Source organism: Theropithecus gelada, chromosome 7b (genome assembly GCF_003255815.1).
Source record: "Theropithecus gelada isolate Dixy chromosome 7b, Tgel_1.0, whole genome shotgun sequence".
NCBI classification, from domain to species: domain Eukaryota; kingdom Metazoa; phylum Chordata; class Mammalia; order Primates; family Cercopithecidae; genus Theropithecus; species Theropithecus gelada.
In genome coordinates, this window is record NC_037675.1 from 46,880,988 (window position 1) to 46,904,486 (window position 23,499).

Sequence of the window (23,499 nt, forward strand, 5' to 3'; positions counted from 1 at the left end):
TTTATTCTTTCATCTCTGAGGCCTACAACAGAACTGGCATATAATAGATGTTTTGTAAATATGTGATGAATGGATGTGGCTGAATGAATTTTAAAAGTTCTGTTTAATGACATTGAAGTATGGTTGTCTTAACAGTATGCACTTTAATAGAATTATAGAGAAATCAAAGTCAGTCCCTTAAGTCCTTTTGATTAGTCTTTCCCCAGTGAGTTTGGAAGACAATAATTGTTAGTATAATGTTCAAAAATTAAGCAACATAAAATGCCAATAAAGAAATTGAAATCAATTTTTAAGTTTTATGGTAACATATATTCCTAAAGATGTGGTTATGATGTAATTCTTATCAGCAGTAGGAATTTTCATGAGTAAGAAAATAACTAGTATAAAAGCAGTTACTGTTCTATTGGTTGCGGGGTTTGTTGTATGAGCAATTCATCATTGCTACATTCTCTACATTTGTATTCCTGTCACACAGCCATACACCCAACACCATGTTTCCTTAACTATTTTTTGATTCCTGAACCAGGAAGCATGAAAGTAGAATGTCTATTTCTAAATATAAAAGGAGTATCATGATTTCAACTTTATTATGAGCAAGTGAGCCAATGTATTGAAAACAGTGGCAGTAAATCAAGACCTTATGAGCTTATGAGTTCAGAGCTTACTCTTTCTTACTAGTCAGAGGAGACTTGGAAATATTTTATAGTATGATTTTATAGTATGTTTTTATAGTATTATTGACAGTGATAGACTCAGTCTATATGCTAAGTCAGTCTCTCCCTCTCTCTTGTGCTTGACACCTAGAGATGTTTCTAAAGTCTGTTCCAGAGACGTTACAATACTTTCATTGGAGGTTAGTTGAACAGTAATAAATCATTGAATCCCTGAAGCCAAATATACTCCTTTGGCTATAATCTACACAAGGGCCATGGCTAATATTTCATCCTGCTTTGCAGTCCTTTGTGGTTTCTTTGTAGTTGCACTTCTAAAGACCAAAAGCATTTGGAGTCTTAGATCTTCAGAGACACATCATGTACCTTAACATTTCCTTTGCTTTGGAAGCAGAGAAAATTTTAAACGGAAGTTACTGAACAAGAGAACTATGGGGCATATAGGTGTCATCTTAGAAAAGATAATTAACTTTGATCTCAAGAATAATGTACTAAGTGGGGATAATAAAGCTTTCATTGAATTTTAGCATTGCCTTGTTAAAACTGGCTTTATTGCAGTTTTGTACTTCTCTTAAAAAATAAAAGATGGCTATGTAACTAAAATACATTAAGTCTGAAGTGCATAAGGCTGAACATATTCAGCATGGCTTAATGTGAATAACGAGAAAGTGTTCTGCATTTTGGCATGATATGATCTTGTATATAATTTGTTTTTTCCTGCATCTTTTTCCTGTGAGACAGAATGTGCCTGCTCTTTGTATGATTTATAATTATTTGACTCACAAGTCTGGAGATATGTTTATGCTTTTGAATTTAAATTCAACAATATCAAAGTGCCAGTGTGTCTAATGATTAATAGGCAAGACAGAGAATTGGGAGAATTTGACTGCAGATCCTGAATATATGGTTTTATTTTCTTTCTAACAATCCTTCCACCGTCAACTTATGTCTTCCAATTATACAATTGTTAAATACTTAATAAGGAGAACTTGGAAACTATAGGAAACTAAAACGAAAGAAACAGCCTCTTTTCAGAGATAACCAGCATCAGTCAAGAGTTTGAAGTTTCTTTTCAGTTTAGAAGTTGAAAGTTTTAAAAACATAATTTGTAAATATATCTTTAAGTATTTAAAATCTTTTTTTCATGTAACACCCTTAGAAATATGATTTTCTGCATCATAAATAATGAATATAGTGAGGATTTGTAATAAATATTTGTGTTGTTCTTAGAACTTTAGTTTTATTGGATAAGGATCAATTTTGCTCTTTGGTAAATCTTTTAATGACATTTATATCATATTTAGCATCATGATTATATTTAAATAATTAAAAAGTTACCTCCAGAAACCCAGTATCTTTTTGCTCAAATATGCAACTTACTTACTTTTGTCAGTTGGTACATTGTGAGACTCTAAAAGGCATGTTGACAGATTTCCTTGAAGGTTTGATGCCATGCTGTCTCACTTGCTTGGACATTTTGAGAATCTTCATTTTGGAGTCAGTCTTGAAACTCTTTGAAGGGGTTTGGGTACCTTAAAGTAACACTGATGTGTTTTACATAGAATTGAATTGTTGCTAAAATATCAGGCTTCAAATTTACTCTTACTTATTTTATTTTTCCTCCAATATGAAACTCAGAAGAACCTATTTCCTCATTAGGTCAATTTGGGAAAACGACCTAGTGATCTTTTTAATTTTTGCTGGATTGGCTTAAGTGAGTCTTTTAAAAAAATTTTATTTCATTAATGTGCTTAAAAGTAGTAAAAACGTAGTGAATTTCAATACAAATAATGTGTGTGCAAAATACTTTTTAAAAAAACAACTAAAAAAACTCCTGTAAGAAAAATAAACAAAACAAAACAAAACCTTAATAAATCCAAGGGGACTCCCTCTGAACTTAAGGGGTAACTTGTCAGTGTGTGACAGATGCTTTCTTTGTCTGATACATTACTTTGGGTAATTATTTAAGTGTGTGTTACTATGAATCATTGGTATAGCAGTAACTCGGTTTTGAAATTATTTTCAGTTTTTGCATGTCTCTACACACAATTTGGGTAAATATATATATTGCCACCATTAGTTTATATTAGTAATTTTTATTTAAATTTGAAAGGGAGAGGGAGACCGAAAGATCCTCATGCCATTTACTTTTCAGAATGCTAGAGAAAGCTTCAGATTATAACAAGAGAACTCACTCCCAAAACTGAGAGCTAATTTTATGCAACTAACATTAACCAGAAGTGTTGTTTCAGTAATTTCAGTTCAATGTCAATGACATTGGCTAGCTTAAAGATTAAAATCAAGATTAATTTTAAAAAATACTATGTAGATATACTTAAAATTTTAAAATAAATATTTTCTATTAAAAGTAAGAATAGTTATTATTGGACATTTGAGAATAACAGATCATAGAGAAAAGAAAATAAGGCCGGGTGTGGTGGCTAACACCTGTAATCCCAGCACTTTGGGAGGCAGAGGTGGGTGGATCACGAGGTCAGGAGTTCAAGACTAGCCTGGCCAAGATGGTGAAACCCTGTCTCTACTAAAAATACAAAAATTAGCCAGGCATGGTGGTGGGTGCCTGTAATCCCAGCTACTTGGGAGGCTGAGGCAGAGAATTGCTTGAACCCGGGAGGTGGAGGTTGCAGTGAGCCGAGATCGTGCCACTGCACTCCAGCCTGGGAGAAAGAGTGAGACTGTGTCTCAAAAGAAAAAAAAAAAAAAAAGAAAAGAAAATAATCGCACAATTACCTGATATAATCCTTATTTATACTTCTAGATACTCAAATACTATTCATATGTGGAGTCATAACATATGTAACTGTTGTTGAACTCTCAATGTATCAGCAGAAAACCTGTTAATATAGTAAAGCTTATCTAGAACTTGTGGTAAGAAAGTCACCACCTTGAAAGAGACTTTGAGGTGGCTCAAAATGGAAAAATTAGAGAAGGGTATTTAAAGAGTTTTTAGGCCTGAGATGAGATATATTTTTTGTCATTTAGCATTTATAACTATTAGAATTAGACATTTTTGTATTGAGTTTTATTATGTTTATGGACACATATATTATTATTGCTTTTATCTATTTTTGGTAACTTACACAGACAAATTAGAAAGTATTTTTTAGTGAAAATTTTATATTTACCTCTATTTAAACCAGATTTTTCTAATGATAGGTCTGCCAGATGTTTAAATAATTTTTTTTCAATCTGATTGTCACTGGATTGTGAATAAACCTCACTATTCTTATTACATTCTTAGGGGCAATCTCAGTATGGCAGCTTGATTAACAAGTAAATGAATTGTGAACACTTACCTCTCAAAAGGGAAGGTCAAAGAAATTTAATCCTGGTATCTATTATATTATGCTTATATGAATAAAAGGCAACCTCAGAAATGACGTTCATAAACCCCACCCCTAAACACTTCTTCTTTCTTTTGCTACATCATGGTAATAATTCTCCCTGTTTGTAGGCTGAATACAGTGCACTAGGAAATCAGATATATTTTTCAGTTGTGTTAAAAGACTATTTTTTTTTGTTTATATGTATATAAAGACTATGTATTAACTAAGCAAACTACATCTCATAAACAGTAGTGATAAAAAAATGTTCAACATTTACAGGTTTTAAGAAACAAGTTCATTTCAAAGTGACAATTCTGGTGAGATGCAAAATAATGTGGAAATACATTGCAGGGTTATAAGTGTTTGTAGGAAAGAGCTTTGTTTTATTTTATTTCACTGTCAACAGAATGTAGGCACACTTGGCAATACTTGGGCTCTCTGTTTTTACAATTAAAAAGACAGAACATTTTAATAGTTCTCATAACTTTGACTAGTTTACTCAATACTTTTGATTAAAGCATTCTTATTCTAACTGATTGTTGATATGGTTTGGCTCTCTGTCCCCACCAGAATCTCATCTTGAATTGTAATCCCCACATGTTGAAAGAGGGACCTGGTGAGAGGTGATTGGATCATGGTGGTGGTTTTCCCCCATGCTGTTCTCATGATAATGAATGAGTTCTCATGAGACCTGATCATTTAAGTGTGGCACTCCCTTGCACGCACTCTCTTTCTCTCTCCTACTGCCTTGTGAAGAAGGTGCTTACTTCTTTTGCGCCTTCTGCCAGCCATGACTGTAAGTTTCTTGAGGTCTCCCCAGCCATGCAGAACTGTGAGTCAATTAAACCTCTTTTCTTTATAAACTACCCAGTGTCACGTAGTTCTTTACAGCAGTCTGAAAATGGACTAATACAGAAAATTGGTACCAAGAGTGGGTTATTGCTATAAAGATACCTAAAAATGTGGACATGACTTTGGAACTGGGTAACAGGCAGAGGATGGAACAGTTTGTAGGGCTTGGAAGAAGACAGAAAGATATGGGAAAGTTTGAAACTTCCTAGAGACTTGTTGAATGGTTTTGACCAAAATGCTAATAATGATATGGACAATGAAGTCCAGGCTGAGGTGGTTTCAGATGGACATGAGGAACTTATTGGGAACTGGAGCAAAGGTCACTCTTGCTATGCTTTAGCAAAGAGACTGGTGGCATTTTGCTTCTGCCCTAGAGATCTGTGGAACTTTGAACTTGAGAGAGATGATTTAGGGTATTTGGCAGAAGAAATTTCTAAGCAGCAAAGCATTCAAGAGGTGACTTTTTTTTCCCTGAAAGTGTATAGTCGTATGCACTTGTTCACAAAGAGATGATCTGTCATGTTCACAAGGAGATGATTTGAAATGGAAACTTACGTTTACAAGGGAAGAAGAACATAAAAATTTGAAAAACTTATTGCCTGACCATATGGTTGAAAAGAAAAACCCATTTTCTGGAGAGAAATTCAAGCCAGCTGCAGAAATTTGCAAAAGTAACGAGGAGCTGAATGTTAATAGCCAAGAAAATGTAGAATATGCCTCCAGAGCATTTCTGAGATCTTCTTGGCAGCTCCTCCCATCACGGGCTTGGAGGCCTAGCAGGAAAGAATGGTTTTGTTGGTGGGGCCTAGAGCCTTGCCGCCTTGTGCAGCCTTGGGACATGGCTTCTTGCATCTCAGCCACTCCAGCTCTAGCCATGGCTAAAAGGAGCCAAGGTACAGCTCAGGCTGTTGCTCCAGAGGGTGCCAGTCCCAAATGTTGGTGGTTTCCATGTGGTGTTGGGTCTGTGGGTATGCAGAAGAGAAGAGTTGAGGATTGGGAACCTCCATCTAGATTTCAGAGGAGATATGGAAATACCCAGATGTCCAGGCAGAAGTCTGCAGCAGAGATGGAGCCCTCATGGAGGCCCTTGACTTGGGCAATTCAAGGGAAAATATGGGGTTGGAAGGTTGGAACCCACACAAAGAGTTCCCACACTGGGGCACTGCCTAGTGGATCTGTGAGAAGAGGGCCACTGTCATTCAGACCCCAGAATTGGTAGATCCACTGACATCGTGCACCATGCACCTGGAAAAGCCACAGGCACTCAATGCCAGCCTGTGAAAGCAGCTATGGGGGGTGTACCCTGAAGAGCCACAGAAGCAGAGCTGCCCAAGACCGTGGAAGCCCACCCCATGCATCAACATGCCCTGATGTGAGACATGGTGTCAAAGGACATCATTTTGGAGCTTTAAGATTTAACGACTGCCCTACTGGGTTTGAGACTTGCATGGGGCCTGTAGCCCCTTGGTTTTGATGAATTTCTTCTTTTGAAATGGGAACATTTACCCAATGCCTGTACCCTCATTGCATCTTGGAAATAACTAACTTGTTTTGGATTTTACAGGCTCACAGGTAGGGGGAACTTACCTTGTCTCAGATGAGACTTTGGACTTGGACTTTTGGGTTAATGCTGGAATGAGTTAAGACTTTGGGGGACTGTTGGGAAAGCATGACTGTTTTGAAATGTGAGAAGGACATGAGATTTTGGAGGGGCCAAAGGTGATATGATATGGTTTGGTGCTGTGTTCCCACCCAGATCTCATCTCAAATTGTAATCCCCACATGTCAAGGGAGGGACCTCATGGGAGGTGATTGGATCATGGGGGCAGTTTCCCCCATGCTGTTCTCATGATAGTGAATTGCTTCTCATGAGATCTGATAGTTTAGAAGTGTGGCATTTCCTTGCATGCTTTCTCTCTCTTGCCTGTTGCCTTGTGAAGAAGATGCTTGCTTCTCCTTTGCCTTCTGCTGTGATTGTCAGTTTCCTGAGGCCTCCCCAGCTGTGTGGAACTTTGAGTCAATTAAACTTCTTTTCTTTATAAATTACCCAGTCTCAGGTAGTTCTTTATAGCAGTGTGAAAATGGGCTAACAGAAATGCATATTTAAGGATGTCAAGCAAACCAAAGGAAAAGTAAGTGTTAATTGAATTATAGTTTGTAGACACACTACCTCAGTGCTTAGGATAAGTGAGTTTTAATTTTTTAAAGTTAGTTTTATAAAGGTAGGCTGGATGATTTCAAAGATGGGCCTTGCAAAGTGGAAACATTAATTAGGCAAATTTTATAACATAATAGCCTTGGATTGATTAACAGAGCATGGCATAAGTCTTGAATGGAGATTTGATAAGTGAACTATATTTGATAAGTGAGTGGTCTGCTCAGGTGAGGAGAGCGTTGCCTCAGAAATCAATTTTCAGGGATTTCCATGGCAGGAAAATTATTTGTTGGTTTATAGTCTTAATTTTTCTGGGCAAATAACTGAGTCATGTTGATCATGTAGTCTTACTTCTTAGTCCTAAGATCATCTTAATATAGGTGGTCACAGTTCTCGCTGTTTTATAGAAACTTTTTCTTACTTAACATATATATCATGAAAGTTAGTACAAAAAGACATGAATTCCAGACAGGCATAATCACCTCTTCTTGGACAGTGTCTTAAAGTATACACAAAGAGGACAGGGTTAAGTGGGAAAAAAATTTATATTTTTATCTGAGCAAATGCCTGGTGAGTTGTGCACAGGATTTATTCTTTGGATTTAACCTGAGCTTCTCTTCCCAGCCTTAAGTTCCATCTTAACCCCAGCTAGCTGCCAAGCCTGAAACAATAACTCAGTCAGGTACTTGACTGGGCAAAGTAGAGGGAGTATGCTGTTCAGATACCAAATGGGCCTGGCTCCATTTATAAATCTAGCAACTTGGAATAAAAGTAAGAGATATAAAAAACAATTCAAGTATGATGGCCTTTCATATATCCAAGAAGCATTCAGGAATCTGAGCAAACTAATTAACAAGTCCTAAGGGCATGAGTGGGCAGAGATAATCAAGATGGCAAATGAGTAGAAGAATAAGCTTTCCTTTACTCCCTGGGTGAAAGCCTACCCTCCTCTAAGAGCACAGAAGGTTCTACTATGTCATTCAAAATTTAACAAAAACATATTTTTAAATCGTTTAAACTGTATCCATTTGTTGAACTTTGGGATGAGCATCCTTTTCATTTATGTTATTTTGTATACGCTTAATATTTCTTTAGCTTTAATTTCTAATGGTATAATTAGTGGGTAAAAGGAATGCATATTTTTATGGGGCTCTTGATCCGTAATGCCACACTGTCCTAAGTTACATGTATTTACCTTTTATTTTCCATCTTTGATAGCAGTGGGTGTCCATCATCTGAGTATAATACATTTAAGTATAGTCATCCTACTCTGCTATCAAACACTGGGTATGTTTGTACCCTTTAACCCATTTCTCTGCATCCTCCTTCCTTTCCCCCATGAACCTTCTCCAGTCTCTATTATCTATTTATCCACTCTCTACCTCCATGGATTCAATTATTTTAGCCCTTACATATAGATGAGAACATGCAATACTTATCTTTTTGTGCCTGTCTTATTTCACTTAAGACAATGACCTCCTGTTCCATCCATGTTGCTGCAAATGACACGTTTTCATTCTTTTTTTGTGGTCAAATAGTATTCCATAGCATATATATACATCACATTTTCTTTATTCATTCTTCTGTTGCTGGACACTTAGGTTGATTCCATATCTTTGCTCTTGTGAATAGTGCTATTAGGTTGGTGTGAAAGTAATGTTTTTTTGTTTTTTGTTTTTTTAAACATTTACAATTACATTTGCACCAACCTAATACAATAAACATGTGAGTGCAGGTGTCCCTGTGAAATATTATTATTTTTTTCTTTTGGGTAGATAGCCAGTAGTGGGATTGCTGAATCAAATGGTAATTCTATTTTTAGTTTTTTGAGAAATCTCCATACTTTTTTCAGTAGTGGCTATAATAGTTTACATTCCTAACAACAGTTAGGAATTTTTCTGCATCCTTAACAACATCTGTTAATTTTTTATCTTCAAATAATAGCCATTCTAACTGGGGTAAGATAATTTTTCATTGTGGTTTTGTCTTGCACATCTCTGATGATTAGTATTGTTGAGCATTTTTTTCATATACCTGTGGTCATTTATATGTCTTATTTTAAGAAATGCCTACTCATGTACTTTGCCCACTTTTAAATGGGACTACTTATTTTGTTCCTGCTGAGTTGAGTTCCTTGTATGTTCTGGATATTAGTCACCTATCAGATGAATAGTTTCCAAATATTTTCTCCCATTCAACAGGTTGTCTGTTTACTCTATTGATTATTTTGTTTGCTCTGCACAAGCTTTTAGGTCTAATTGTCTCATTTGTTTATTTTTGCTTTTGTTGTGTATGCTTTTGAGGTCTCAGTGATAAATTTTTTGCCTAGACTAATATCCAAGAGTTTTTCCTAGATTTTCTGCCAGTATTTTTATAGTTTAGGTTCTTATAATTAAGTTTTTAATTTATTTTGGATTGATTTTTGTATGTGATGTGAGACAGCAGTCTAGTTTCATTCTTCTACATGTAGCTGTCCAATTTTCTCAGCACCATTTATTAAAGAAGGCATCTTTTCCCTAATGTAACTTCTTGTCAACTTTGTGGAAGATCAGTTGGCTGTAAATATGTGGCTGTATTTCTGGGTTCTCTATTTTGTTTCATTGGGTCACATGTCTGTTTTCATATCAATACCATGCTGCTTTGTTTACTATAGCCTTTTAATATATTTTTAAGTCAGATAATGTGATACCTAAAGCTTTGTTCTTTTTGCTCACAATTGCTTTGGCTATTTGGGCTCTTTTTGGTTCTGTATGAATTTTAGGATTGTTTTTTCTAATTCTGTGAAGGATGATGTTGCTGTTTTGGTGGAATTACATTGAATCTGTAGACTGCTTAGGGCAGCAGTTTTTTTTTTTTTTTTTTTTTAAAGATGGAGTTTCACTCTTACTGCCCAGGCTAGAGTGGAATGGCATGGTTTTGGGTCACTGTGACTTCTGCCTCCCGGGCTCAAGCTATTCTCCTGCGTCAGACTCCCAAGTAGCTGGGATTATAGGCGTGTGCCACCACACCCAGCTAACTTTTGTATTATTAGTAGAGACAAGGTTTCACCATGTTGGCCAGGCTAGTCTCGAATTCTTGACCTCAGGTGATCTGCTCGCCTCGGCCTCCCAAAGTGTTGGGATTACAGGCTTGAGCCACCACACCCGGCCTAGTATGATCATTTTAACAATATTAATTCTTCAGATGTATTAGTATGGGATGTTTTTCCACTTGTTTGTGTCATTGATCATTTCTCTCATTAGTATTCTGAAGTTTTCCTTGTAGAGATACTTCACCTCCTTGGTTAAATTTATTTCTAGGTATTTTTGGTAGCAATTGAAAATCAAATTGCCTTCTTGATTTTTGTCTTGACTGTATCATTATTGGTATATAGAAATGCTACTGATTTTGTACATTTATTTTGTATTCTGAAACATCATTTGATGTTGAATTCATTGATCAAATCTAAGAGTTTTTTGGTAGGCTTCACATTTTTCTAGGTGTAAGATCATATCATTAGCAAAGAAGGACAATTTAACTTCTTTTTTTCCAGTTTGGATGCCTTTTATTTCTTTATCTTACCTGATTGCTCTGGGTAGGACTTCTAGTACTATGTTAAATGAGTGTGGTGAAAGTGAGTATCCTTGCCTTGTTCCAGTTCTTAGAGAAAAAGCTTAACTTTTTGCCAGCTAGTATGATGTTAACTGTGGGTTTGTTATATGTGGCCTTTAATATTTCCAGATATATTCCTTCTGTGTCTGGTTTGTTGAGAGTTATTATGATGAAGGATTGTTGAATTTTATAAAATGTTTTTTCTGCCTCAATTGAGATAATCATATGGTTTCTGCTTTTCATTCTGATGATGTGATGTATCACATTTATTGATTTGCATGTGTTGAAACATTCTTATATCCTTGGGATAAATCTCACCTCACTGTGGTATGTTAGCTTTTTGATGTGCTGTTGGATTTGGGTTGCTAGTATTTTGTTGAGGATATTTATGTCTATGTTCATCAGGTATGTTGGTCTTTAGTTTTCTTGCATGTGGGTATGTGTGTGTGTGTGTGTGTCTTTATATGGTTTTGGTATCAGAGTAATGCTGACCTCAAAGAATAAAATAGGAAAAAATCTTTCTCTTTCATTTTTTTTTTTGGAATAGTTTCGGGAAGATTGGTATTAGTTCTTCTTTGTATGTATGTTTGGTAGAATTTGGCTGTGAGTCTATCCAGTCCTGAATTTTTCTTTGTTGGGAGACTTTTTATTACTGCTTAAATCTCACTACTCATTATTGATCTGCAGGTTTTCTATTTCTGTGTGATTAGTTTTTTGGTTAATCTTAAGAAGTTTGTATATTCATTCATTATTCACACTTCCTCAAGGTTTTCCAGTTTGTCAGCATATAGTTGTTTGTAATAGTCTCTAATGATCTTTTGTATTTCTATGGTGTAAGTTATAATGTCTACTTTTTCATTTCTGAATTTTTTTTTTTTTTTTTTTTTTTTTTTGAGACGGCGTCTCGCTCTGTCACCCAGGCTGGAGTGCAGTGGCCGGATCTCAGCTCACTGCAAGCTCTGCCTCCTGGGTTCACGCCATTCTCCTGCCTCAGCCTCCCGAGTAGCTGGGACTACAGGCATCTGCCACCTCACCCGGCTAAGTTTTTTTTTTGTATTTTTAGTAGAGACAGGGTTTCACCATGTTAGCCAGGATGGTCTCGATCTCCTGACCTCGTGATCCACCCGTCTCGGCCTCCCAAAGTGCTGGGATTACAGGCTTGAGCCACCGCGCCCGGCCTCATTTCTGAATTTTTTTATTTGGGTCTTCTCTCTTCTCGGTTATTTTAGCTAGAAGTTTGTCAATTTTCTTTATGTCTTTGAAGAACCAATTTTTCATTTTGTTGATCTTTTGTGTGTTTTAGTTTCTATTTCATCTAATTCTGCTGTGATCTTTATTATTTCTTGTTTTTCTACTAATTTGGGGTTTGGTTTGATCTTTTCTAGTTTCTTGAGGTTCATTGTTAGGTTGTAGTTTGTAATCTTTTTACTTTTTTGACATAGGTATTTATTGCTATAAACTTTCCTCTTAGCACTGCTTTTACTGTGTTCCACAGGTTTTGGTATGCTGTGTTTCCATTTTCATTTATTTCAAAGAATTTTTTGATATTCATGTTAATTTCCTTGTTGACACACTAGCAATTCAGGAACATATTGTTTAATTTTCATGTATTTGTATGCTTTCCAGAGTTTGTCTTGGTATTGATTTCTAGTTTTATTCCATTATGATATGAGAAGATACTTGATATAATTTTGATTTTTCAAAATGTCTTGAAATTTATTTTGTGGTCTAACATATGGTCTATCCTGGAGAATGCTGCATATGCTGATGAAAAGAATGTATATTCTGTAGTTGTTGGATAGAATGTTCTGTAATGTCTGCTAGATCCGTTTCATCTAGTGTAGAATTTAAGTCTAGTGTTTCTTTGTTGATTTTCTGTCTGAATAATCTGTCTAATGCTGAGTGGGGTGTTGAAGTCCTCCACTATTGTTTTATTGTCATCTCTTTCTTTAGATCTAGTAGTGTTTGCTTTATGAATCTAGGTGCTTCAGTGTTGGGTGCACATGCTTTTAGAATTGTTACATTCTCTTGCTGGAATGATCCCTTTATCATTATATAGTGACCTTTTTTTGTCTGTTTTTACTATTTATGACTTACAGTCTGTTTTATCTGATATAATTATAGCTACTCCTGCTTGCTTTTGGTTTTCATTTGCATGGAATATCTTTTTCTATACCTTTACTTTCAGTCTATTTGTGACTTTGTTAGTAAGGTCAGTTTCTTTTAAGTAGTATATACTTGGATTATGTTTTTAAATTCATTCAGCCATTCTGTGTCTTTTAAGAAGGGAATTTAATCTGTTTACATTCAATGTAATTATTTTCTGGTTGTTTTATCTATTTCTTGTTCCTTTCTTTTTCTCTCATAGTTTGTCATTGTGAATTGATGAATTTCTGTAGTGGTACTATTTAGGTCCTTTTTCTTTCTTCTGTGCATGATTGCTTTACCAGTGAGTTTTTATACTTTCATAATTTTCATGATGGTAAATGTCATCCTATCCTTTTACTTCCAGATTTAGACTCCTTTGAGCATTTATTGTAGTACTGGCCTAGTGGTAACAAATTCCCTCAGCCCTTGTTTGTCTAGGAATGACTTTACTTCTCCTTTTTTTTTTTTTTTTAAATGATGGACAATTTTGCTAGATATAATATTCTTCGGTGACAGTTTTTTTCTTTTAGAGCACTTTGAAAATAATTATCCCATTCTTTCCTGGCCTGTACAATTTCTGTGAGAAATCTGCTGTTAGTTTGATGAGGTGTTCTTTATAGGTGACTGGATGCTTTTCTCTTGCGGTTTTTAGGATTTTCTCTTTAACTTTGTCTTTAGACAATCTGATTATAATGTGTTGTAGAAGAGACCTTTATGCATTGCATCTGCCTGGGAATCCTTGAGCCTCCTGTATGTGAATGCCTACATCTCTTGCTGGACTTGGAAAGTTTTCATCTATTATTTTGTTAAATAGGTTTTAAATTATTTATTTATTTCTTTGCCCTCAGGGATACCAATAATTTGTTAATTCAGTCACTTTATGTTTTTCCAAATATCTAGAAGGCTTTGCTTATTTTTAAAAAATTATCTTTTCTTTGTTTTTGTCTGACTGGATTATTTCAAAATATCTATCTTCAAGTTCTGAGATTTATTCTTCTGCCTAATCTAGTCTGTTGCAGCTTTCAAATGTCTTTTGTATTTTTTTCAATGAATTGTGCAGTTCCACAATTTCTATTTGGTTCTTTAAAAAAAATCTGTCTTTTTAGTAAATTTCTCATTCATATTCTGAATTTTCTAATATCTTTGTATCTTTTTTAGAATTTTATTGTATTGCACTGAATTTCTTTAAAATCAGTATTTTGAATTCTTTATCTGGGATTTTGAAAATTTCTCTTTAAGGTTTATTGCTGGAGATTTATTGTGTTCCTTTGGAGGTATCCCATTTCCTTGCTTTTTCATGTTTCCTGTGTCCTTATGTTGATACGTTTGCATCTGGTGTAATATTTGCTTCTTCCTCTTTTGGAATTTACTTTTGTAGGGAAGGATATTTTCCTGAAGATGAATCTTTGGTTTTGGCTGGATAGGGTACTTGGCTTTGATTCTGGGTGCATGCAATACTGTAGCCTCTGTATGGTTTTGTTGGCTGTATATAGCATTAGTGGTATCTGTGCTTTCCTTAGTGGGTTAGGGTGCAATTTTTAGTGGAGGCTTTGTTGAGTTTGTGCTCAGGACTGGGATCCCAGGTGTACCACTCTTTAGGCCACAGTAGTGGCAGCAGTGGGCTGAGTATGCCTGTATTTGTGACTCATGGTGGTATACCCTGGCACCTGTGTTGGTGGTTATTAGCAGGTTGATTATTGGACCTCCAGGTGGCTTGCTTAGATGCCAGTAGTGGCAGCTGTGGACTGGAGGGTAGGTAGGTTCTTGGACCCATGGGCAGCTGGCGTGGTGTAGCTAAAGAGAGCAGGAATGTTGGATGATTCTTGGGTCCCGAGCAGTGTGCATTGGTGTTGGCAGTGTCTGTGATGGCTGGGAAGGCCAGTCTCAAGGCCCACAGGTGGTGCTTGCAGTTAGGTGCTAGCTACGGTGGTAACAGGTGAGAGTTTAGGCACAAACTTAGGCCTCTGAGAGGAGTAATTAGGTGCCCAAGGTGGCGGATTGGGTTGGGAAGTTCCCAGGACTCTGAGATATGTGCCCTGTCTCAGAGTTTGGGGGCAAACCTGGGCTAGGTGGGATTGTGCTTAGGCCCTGCAATGCTGAGAGTGGGCATCAACTGTGACGAGCAGGTGTGGGGCAATCCTCAGGACATAGACAGAGTGTTTGGAGGGGAAGTAGCAGCTGTGCTAAGGATCTGCCACTGGAGAGGGTGGGTCCTTCCTCAGTGGTTACAGTCTGGGCTGGTGAGTGGGAAATGCATGTACCCTTCATGACCCAGTCTTGGTGGTGCTCACCCCCTTCTCTAGCTGTAAGAACAGATGCCCAGCTCATGACCAAGTCTCATCAGCAACTCACGCCCTGCTCATGTCCCCGTCTCAGGTCTTGGCAATGCAGTGCTCACTTTTTGAGATCAGCTGTTGCTGCCTAGGCCTTACTCACTTCCTAGCTCTGACTGTCAGACTGCTTCTGTCTCACTCCCCTGTCCCAGCAGTGACAGCCTGAGTTTCTGAGATACCCAGTCCTGGTGCTGCTGGATCCCAGGACAGTGTGCAGTTTGCTGAAGGCTAGGTTTGAAAAAGGCACCTTTCTGTAGTGGTTTAGGTCTCAGAAAGGATGTGGGACCCAGCATGAGCTCCTCTCTGGAGCAGGTACGTCTCACAGTCTCCTGGCAGCTCCCTAGGTTAGTTTTGGGGGTGGGGAGGGATGAAGGATTCTCCCATGGCCAGGACAGGGGGATGTGGGCTCTTGCAAGTCTCTCACTCACCCTTTCTCTGTGCTGGGAAGTCACTACTGGCTCTGTGTCAATCCTGACCATGGAGGCTTCCTCTCCTCCTTCCTTTTCTCTGCTTTTGGTGTCCTCTGTCATTTATCTGTTCAGTTCCAGTGTTCTCTCTTGGAAATGTACTTGAAGTATGACTACCTAGTTCTTCTAAGTGGAGGAGGCCAGCATGAAATGCTTCTAATCAGCCATCTTGAAAGCTACTCTAAACAGAATATATTTTAAAGCTTGTTTTTCATCATGATTCTTCAAATTGCCTGTTGAGGTGCTGTGGCATTTTCGTGGAGGTAACAGTAGTCATCTTTATTTTTATTTATTGTAAAAGCTCTTTATATGTAAATTATATTAATCCTTTATCACATATAATATGTTGTAAACATTTTCCCAGTTTGCAATTTTCCTTTAAATTTTGCTTATGATGTATTTTGAGGTACTAAACTATTACATGTTTATGTTCTCAGATGGATTGGTCTCTCCTTTTGGGTTATACTTTTACTAGCATAATTAGAAAGTATTTCCCACTACAAGATTACATACTTACTTTAAAAGATATATTTTATTTTTTAAAAATGGAAATATAGTGTAAATAATGTTAGATTGCTTTTTGTCTCATTTAGAATTATGTTATTAGTATTTTCTGGCATTAAATGTTCTTTAATGACTAAGCTTCTATGTCAATTAAAGTATATCATATTGCCATATTATCACTTATGTTATTATGTTCTTACTCTTGGGTACTGAAGTTCCTTCCAATTTTTCATATTATAAATAATACTGTTGTGAACATTCTTTCCCATAAACCTTAGTTAGAATTTCTTACTATTTCTTTGGGATAAACTTCAAGGTTTTGATTGTCCATTTGGGAGCATAAGCATTTTAAAAAATTTATTTTGTTTTAAATAAAAATATTTAATTGTGGTAGCATACACATAACATACAATTTTCCATCTTAAACTTTTTTTTTTAGTGTACAGTTCAGTTGTACACCAAATTACATTCACATTGTTGTGCAATCAATCTCCTTTCATCTGACAAAGCTGAAACTCTATCCCCATCAAACAACTCTCCATTCCCCACTCCTTTCGGACCCTGGCAACCACCATTCCATGTTCTGTCTCTCTGAATATGACTTCTCTGGGTGCCTCATGTAAGTAGAATCATATAGTTTTTGTTTTTTGTTTGAGTCTGGCTTATTTTACTTAGAATAATCTCTTCAAGTTTTATCTGTGTTGTAGTATGTATCGGAATTTACTTCCTTTTTAAATATATTATTCCTTTGTATGTATATGTCACATTTTGTTTATCCATTCATTTGCTGATGAACAAATGTTTACTGTTAATTTTAAAGAGGACACTGAATAGAAAATGTCAGTATAAATACCTTTTTAATACTATAGGTTTAAATCACTAAAAAACAAAGTATACAATACATATGACACAATTGCCAGTAAATAATTCAGATTGTTTTTATTTGCTCATTATTTTAGATTAAGGCGTATATTATCTCCTTGTTTTGTAATGCATTTTGACTTAGTATTTACCATGGTGCCAATGAATGTAGTTGTTGCAACCTGTGGATGGACTACTAAAACCAAAAGCGCTAAAGATAAAAATTGCAACACTGGGAACAGAGCAGGCAAAAATTTGAGGCATTAAGATGTAGTTATTACAATTTCTATAACATGGAGGAAAGGTAGGTTCGAGTTATATATTTGACTGCCTCTGTGTGCTTTGGTTCAAGTGCAGTTGTGGAGGTCTTGGGTCATGGAAAGGAAAAGTTTTTCAAATATATACTGATATTACATCAAGGAAAGCCTTTTCAAAAATGGGATCCAGAATTCCTAACTGGGAGAGGCACATGCAAGGAGAGGTGACAGGTTAAGGGAAAACATCATTGAAGAAAACCAGTCTGAGTGCGCTTTTTAACAATTGAAGCTGAATTAGCTGAAACTGAAAAGTGGGGAGGGGCAGCAATGGGGGAGGAGATAAAAGTTTTGGGACAACTGAGAGACTGCACATTTTGAACAGAAGAAAATATTCAATGCCTTTTAAAGCAACGTTCTTTAAATATTTGTTTAACATTTATTTTTTGGAAGCAGAGTAGAAATATTTTTTATTACTAAAAGCAGTAACAATAATGTCAGGCATTATTGTTATAGGCTCTTTATGGTATTTACTCATTTAATTCTCATATCAAGTCAACGAGACAGGTAGCATTATCATTCTCATTTTATTGATGAAAAAATTGAGGGCATGCAATGGTTGAATGACTTGCCTAAGGTCAATTAGCAAGTGGGAGAAGAGAGAGGATTTAGACCAAAGCAATTGGATTCCATGTTGTGTTTATAAATTATGCATAATTAAAAATCATATTTTATATACTTAGTAAATATTGTATAGCTGTTTATTTTTAATGCATATGCCTACTTTCCTTTCATCTGCTTCTTTGGGACCTCCACATAAAGAAACTTTACACAAGAAAGTAGTGAAGACAGAAAATTTGCTTTTCAACTTATAGGAAGGACACCTGTGTCATTTTAGCGCTCTTTGTAGACTGGAATCCTGGATTGTTGCTTGAATGCTTTAATCTAGCTATAGATTGTAAATTTGAAAATGGGAGATAGAGAACAAATCGGGAGAATCTCTGTACATATAGCTGAAAGGAATGAGCTATTTTGAACTTTTTAAGAACTTTTATTTTAGGTTTGGGGTACATGTAAAGGTTTCTACATATGTAAATGCGTGTCATGGGGGTTTATTGTACATACTATTTTATTGCCCAGGTATTAAGCCCAATACCCAGTAGTTTTCTTTTCTGCTTGTCTCTCTGCTCCCCGACAACCCCTCCAGTAGACTCCAGTGTCTGTTGTTTCCTTCTTTGTGTTCATAACTTCTTATCATTTAGCTCCTGCTTAAAAGTGAGGCATATGGTATTTAGTTTTCTGTTCCTGTGTCAGTTTGCTAAGAATAATAGCCTCCACGAACGGGTTTTTTTGTTTTTTTTGTTTTTTTTGTTTTGTTTTGTTTTGTTTTTTGTTTGTTTGTTTTGAGACAGCGTCTCCCTCTGTCCCCCAGGCTGGAGTGCAGTGGCGCCATCTCGGCTCACTGCAAGCTCCGCCTCCTGGGTTCATGGCGTTCTCCTGCCTCAGCCTCCTGAGTAGCTGGGACTACAGGCGCCGGCCACCACACCCGGCTAATTTTTTGTATTTTTAGTAGAGACGGGGTTTCGCTGTGTTAGCCAGGATGGTCTTGATCTCCTGACCTCGTGATCTGCGCGCCTCGGCCTCCCAAAGTGCTGGGATTACAGGCGTGAGCCACCGCGCCCAGCCCGTGAGCTGGGTTTTAAAGGGCTCCATTCAGAATTTTTTTTTAACCTCTTCTTATTCTTGCCACTTTCAATTCATGTCTGGTAGAAAAAGAAGGTTGGGGCACATTATCTATGACAGTTGCTAATTATTTCAATAAAATTATAGTGCTCTAACTTGTTAGCTTTGATGAAAACTAAGTATGTCTATTTAACTGTCAGAGAGGCAGAAATTTAATTAACTCTGATGCTATATTGAGTGGAGTGTAAATTACTTACCTAAGTGCAGAAGTAGAGTTTATGGGGGAATGCATGTACATCACTTTAATCTACTGTCTTAAAACTCTTTTTAAATTTTCTCTAACCCTATGACAGATTATAAAACTCTCATTTTCTACTTTAATTTCTCTTTTCTTGTTCTCAATCATAGTAAATTCCAATTTTCAATTATGACATTTGATGCTCTTGACAACTACTTGTAAGCTTCTTCTGTAGGATAGATTCACTGGTGGAGAACTAGGTTTTTTGTTTTTCTGTTTTTTAAATTTTGAATGATTTATTCAAGAATAAGTATTCATCACTGTCAGTGAGAGTCACCCTTTGTATGCTCAGTGTCTACTCAGTGCTAAGCTTTCAGATGATGGCATTATTGCATTGTCATACTATTCTGATGGTTTTCAGATTTCCTCATTTAAGAAAAGAAAAATGACCCATAATCTTACTGCTCAGTTATGTACTGTTAACATTTACCATTTAAAAAATTCTTTTTCTCTATCTCTGTCTCCTTCTCCCTCCTATACATATATCCCAACAAGAAATAATTTGATATTGTTTGACATGCTATATAATATATAAAATAAACATAATATTTGTGTAATTATGTACTGTATAGTTATAAACCTAACTTTTTTCTTTTAGTATTATGTTGTGGCCACTTTCCTGTCATTCCCAAATTATAAATTATTTTCTAATAGTTGAGAAATATATTTCACTCATATATTTGAATATAACCTAACTCTTATTTTTGTATATTTTAGTTGTTTCTAACATTTTTTAGATTGTAATAATTTGATATTAAACATACTTGTTTATAAACTTGTTGTATTTCTGTTTACATACTTGGTTTAAATACCTATAAATGGAATTTCAGGGACAAAAGTTCTAAACATAATGAGGCTCTTTATATATATATATATATTACAAAACTACACTACCAATTTAACTCTCACCTATATTGGCCTATTTTCAGTTCCTTAAGTGGTTCATGCTATTATTATTGTTATTTTGCAACATTTGTCCTCAGTTAATGTTTCACTTAATATGCAACAACAACTTAAAAAGGAGGTACTTTTTACAAATAATGAGAGTCTTGATTGTGCCCAAGATCATAGACGACATAAATTAAAAAACCAGGGTTTTACACAGTTGACCTGAGCTTGGCCTCTCTGACTCCAAAGTTCATGCTGTTTCCTCTACTGGGAATGATTTTGAACTCAGGTATATTGCCAAGTTTTTTCTTTCTTTCTTTTTCTTTTTCTTTTTTTTTAAGTGGCAAAGCTCTATTTGAACATTAAAGATTTTTTCATAGGTCTTTTATCAAAATTATTTTGCCAGTTTTATTTCTCTGAGAAGCAGGAACCAAGATGGGATTCAATAAGCAAGAGATTTCTTCAGGGAGATTCCCGTGAAGCATAAAGGGGAAGGAACAGGAGTAGACAAGGAAAACATTCAGAATGTGATGTAGATTGGACACCTGCAAAAGGAAAGAAGGAAGGAAAGATTGGGTAGGAAGAGCCTCAGAGCTAAGCGCAGTTCTTATGTGGTTTCAGCCAGGCCAGTGGGAATCCCTGAGTCAAAACTGCCCATTAGAGGAGTTGTGTTTCAGGCAGGATTGGCTGGCACTAGAACCCCACTAGGCTCATGGGAGCAGCAGCTAGTGCTGTCAGTCAACTACACTTTTTACAGCAGGTTATCTTGAAAGATATCTCAGTGGTACACCTCCATGGCTGCCCTGCTTATGCATGTACACAGTTTAAAAATAAAATGATACTATGATCTTACAATGAAAAAGGTGTCCTGTGCCTATTCCTACCGTTATCTAATTCATTTCCCCATAGTCAAGCACTTTTAAGTCTTTTAGCTAATTCTTCTGGGATTTACATAGTTTTAAATGACATTCATAAGCTGCTATTTCTAGATTTTGTTCACTGTACATTTAGCCTCTGTTATCCTATTATGGAAGATAAAGTTTTAACTTATTTACATATTCCCCAACCACCCCTCTTCTACAACAAGTTTTCCTCCTTGATTTTCTTACTATATATACATAAGCTTTGGTCATTTATTCAGTGTTTATATTATTATAACTTTGTAAATATTATTAACAACTGAGCCAAGTAGTATACTATGATTACATTTTTTTCTTAAATAACTTCATTCTCCCTGGAATTAATTATCTTTTTTTTTGAGACAGTCTCTGTCTGTCACCCGGGCTGGAGTGCAGTGGTGCAATCTTGGCTCACTGCAACCTCTGGCTCCTGGGTTCAAGCATTCTCATGCTTCAGGCTCCCTAGTTGCTGGGACTACAGGTATGCACCACCATACCTGGCTAATTTTTAAATTTTTAAATAGGGACAGAGTTTTGTCATGTTGGCCTGGCTGGTCTCGTACTCTGGACCTCAAGTGATCTGCCTGCCTTGGCTTCCCAAAGTGCTGGAATTACAGGGGTGAGCCACCACAACTAGCCAAGTTGATTATCCTTTTTTGTGATGTGATGTGTTTTATTACTTATTCTGAAACTTTTTACTACAAAGTCTCTGTACGTGATTATCTTCAATTTGGAAGGTTCCTTCCTTCCTTCCTTCCTTCCTTCCTTCCTTCCTTCCTTCCTTCCTTCCTTCCTTCCTTCCTTCCTTCCTTCCCTCCCTCCCTTCCTTCCTTTCTTTTCTTTCTTTTCTTTCTTTCTTTTCTTTCTTTCTTTCTTTCTTGAGATGGAGGCTCACTCTGTTGCCCAGGCTGGCGTGCAGTGGTGCGATCTCGGCTCACTGCAAGTTCTGCCTCCCAGGTTCACGCCATTCTCCTGCCTCAGCCTCCCCAGCAGCTGGGACTACAGGTGCCCACCACCACACCTGGCTAATTTTTTTGTATTTTTAGTAGAAACGGGGTTTCACCATGTTGGTCAGGCTGGTCTCGAACTCCTGATCTCGTGATCCACCCGCCTCCGCCTCCCAAAGCTGGGATTACAGGCGTGAGCCACTGCACCTGGCCTCTTTTTTAAAAAATTAAATTAAATTTTATTTTTTGTTATACTTTAAGTTCTGGGATACATGTGCAGAATGTGCAGGTTTGTTACATAGGTATACACGTGCCATGGTAGTTTGCTGCAGCCATCAACCTGTCATCTACATTAGGTATTTCTCCTAATACTATTCCTCCCCTAGTTTCCCACCCCCCAACAGGCTCCGGTGTATTATGTTCCCCTCCCCTGCCCATGTGTTCTCATTGTTCAACTCCCACTTATGAGGGAGAACATGTGGTGTTTGGTTTTTCTGTTCCTTTGGTAGTTTCCTGAGAATGATGGCTTCCAGCTTCATCCGTGTCCTTGCATTCGTTTTGATGGCTTCGTAGTATTCCATGGTATATATGTGCCACATTTTCTTTATCCAGTGTGTCATTGATGGGCATTTGGGTTGGTTCCAAGTCTTTGCTATTGTGAATAGTGCTGCAGTAAACATATGTGTGCATGTGTCTTTATAGTAGAATGATCTATAATCCTTTGGGTATATACCCAGTAATGGGATGGCTGGGTCAAATGGTATTTCTGATTCTAGATCCTAGTGGAATCACCACACTGTCTTCCACAATGGTTGAACTAATTTACACTCCCACCAACATGTAAAAGCATTACTATCTCACCACATTCCCTCTCTAGCATCTGTTGTTTCCTGACTTTTTAATGATTGCCATTCTAACTGGCATGAGATGGTATCTCATTGTGGTTTTGATTTGCATTTCTCTAATGACCAGTGATGATGAGCTTTTTTTCATATGTTTGTTGGCTGCATAATTGTCATCTTTTGAGAAGTGTCTGTTCATATCCTTTGCCCACTTTTTGATGGGGTTGTTTGTTTTTTTCTTATAAATTTGTTTTAAGTTCTTTGTAGATTCTGGATATTAGACCTTTGTCAGATGGATAGATTGCAAAACTTTTCTCCCATTCTGTAGGTTGCCTGTTCACTCTGATGATAGTTTCTTTTGCTGTGCAGAAGCTCTTTAGTTTAATTAGATCCCATTTGTCAATTTTGGCTTTTGTTGCCATTGCTTTTGGTGTTTTAGTCTTGAAGTCTTTGCCCATGCCTGTGTTCTGAATGGTATTGCCTAGGTTTTCTTCTAGGGTTTTTATGGTTTTAGGTCTTATGTTTAAGTCTTTAATCCATCTTGAGTAAATTTTTGTATAGGGTGTTAGGAAGGGGTCCAGTTTCAGTTTTCTGCATATGGCCAGTCAGTTTTCCCAACACCATTTATTAAATTGAGAATCCTTTCCCCATTGCTTGTTTTGGTCAGGTTTATCAAAGATCAGATGGTTGTAGATGTTTGGCATTATTTCTGAGGCCTCTGTTCTGTTCCATTGGTCTATAAACTGTTTTGGCACCAGT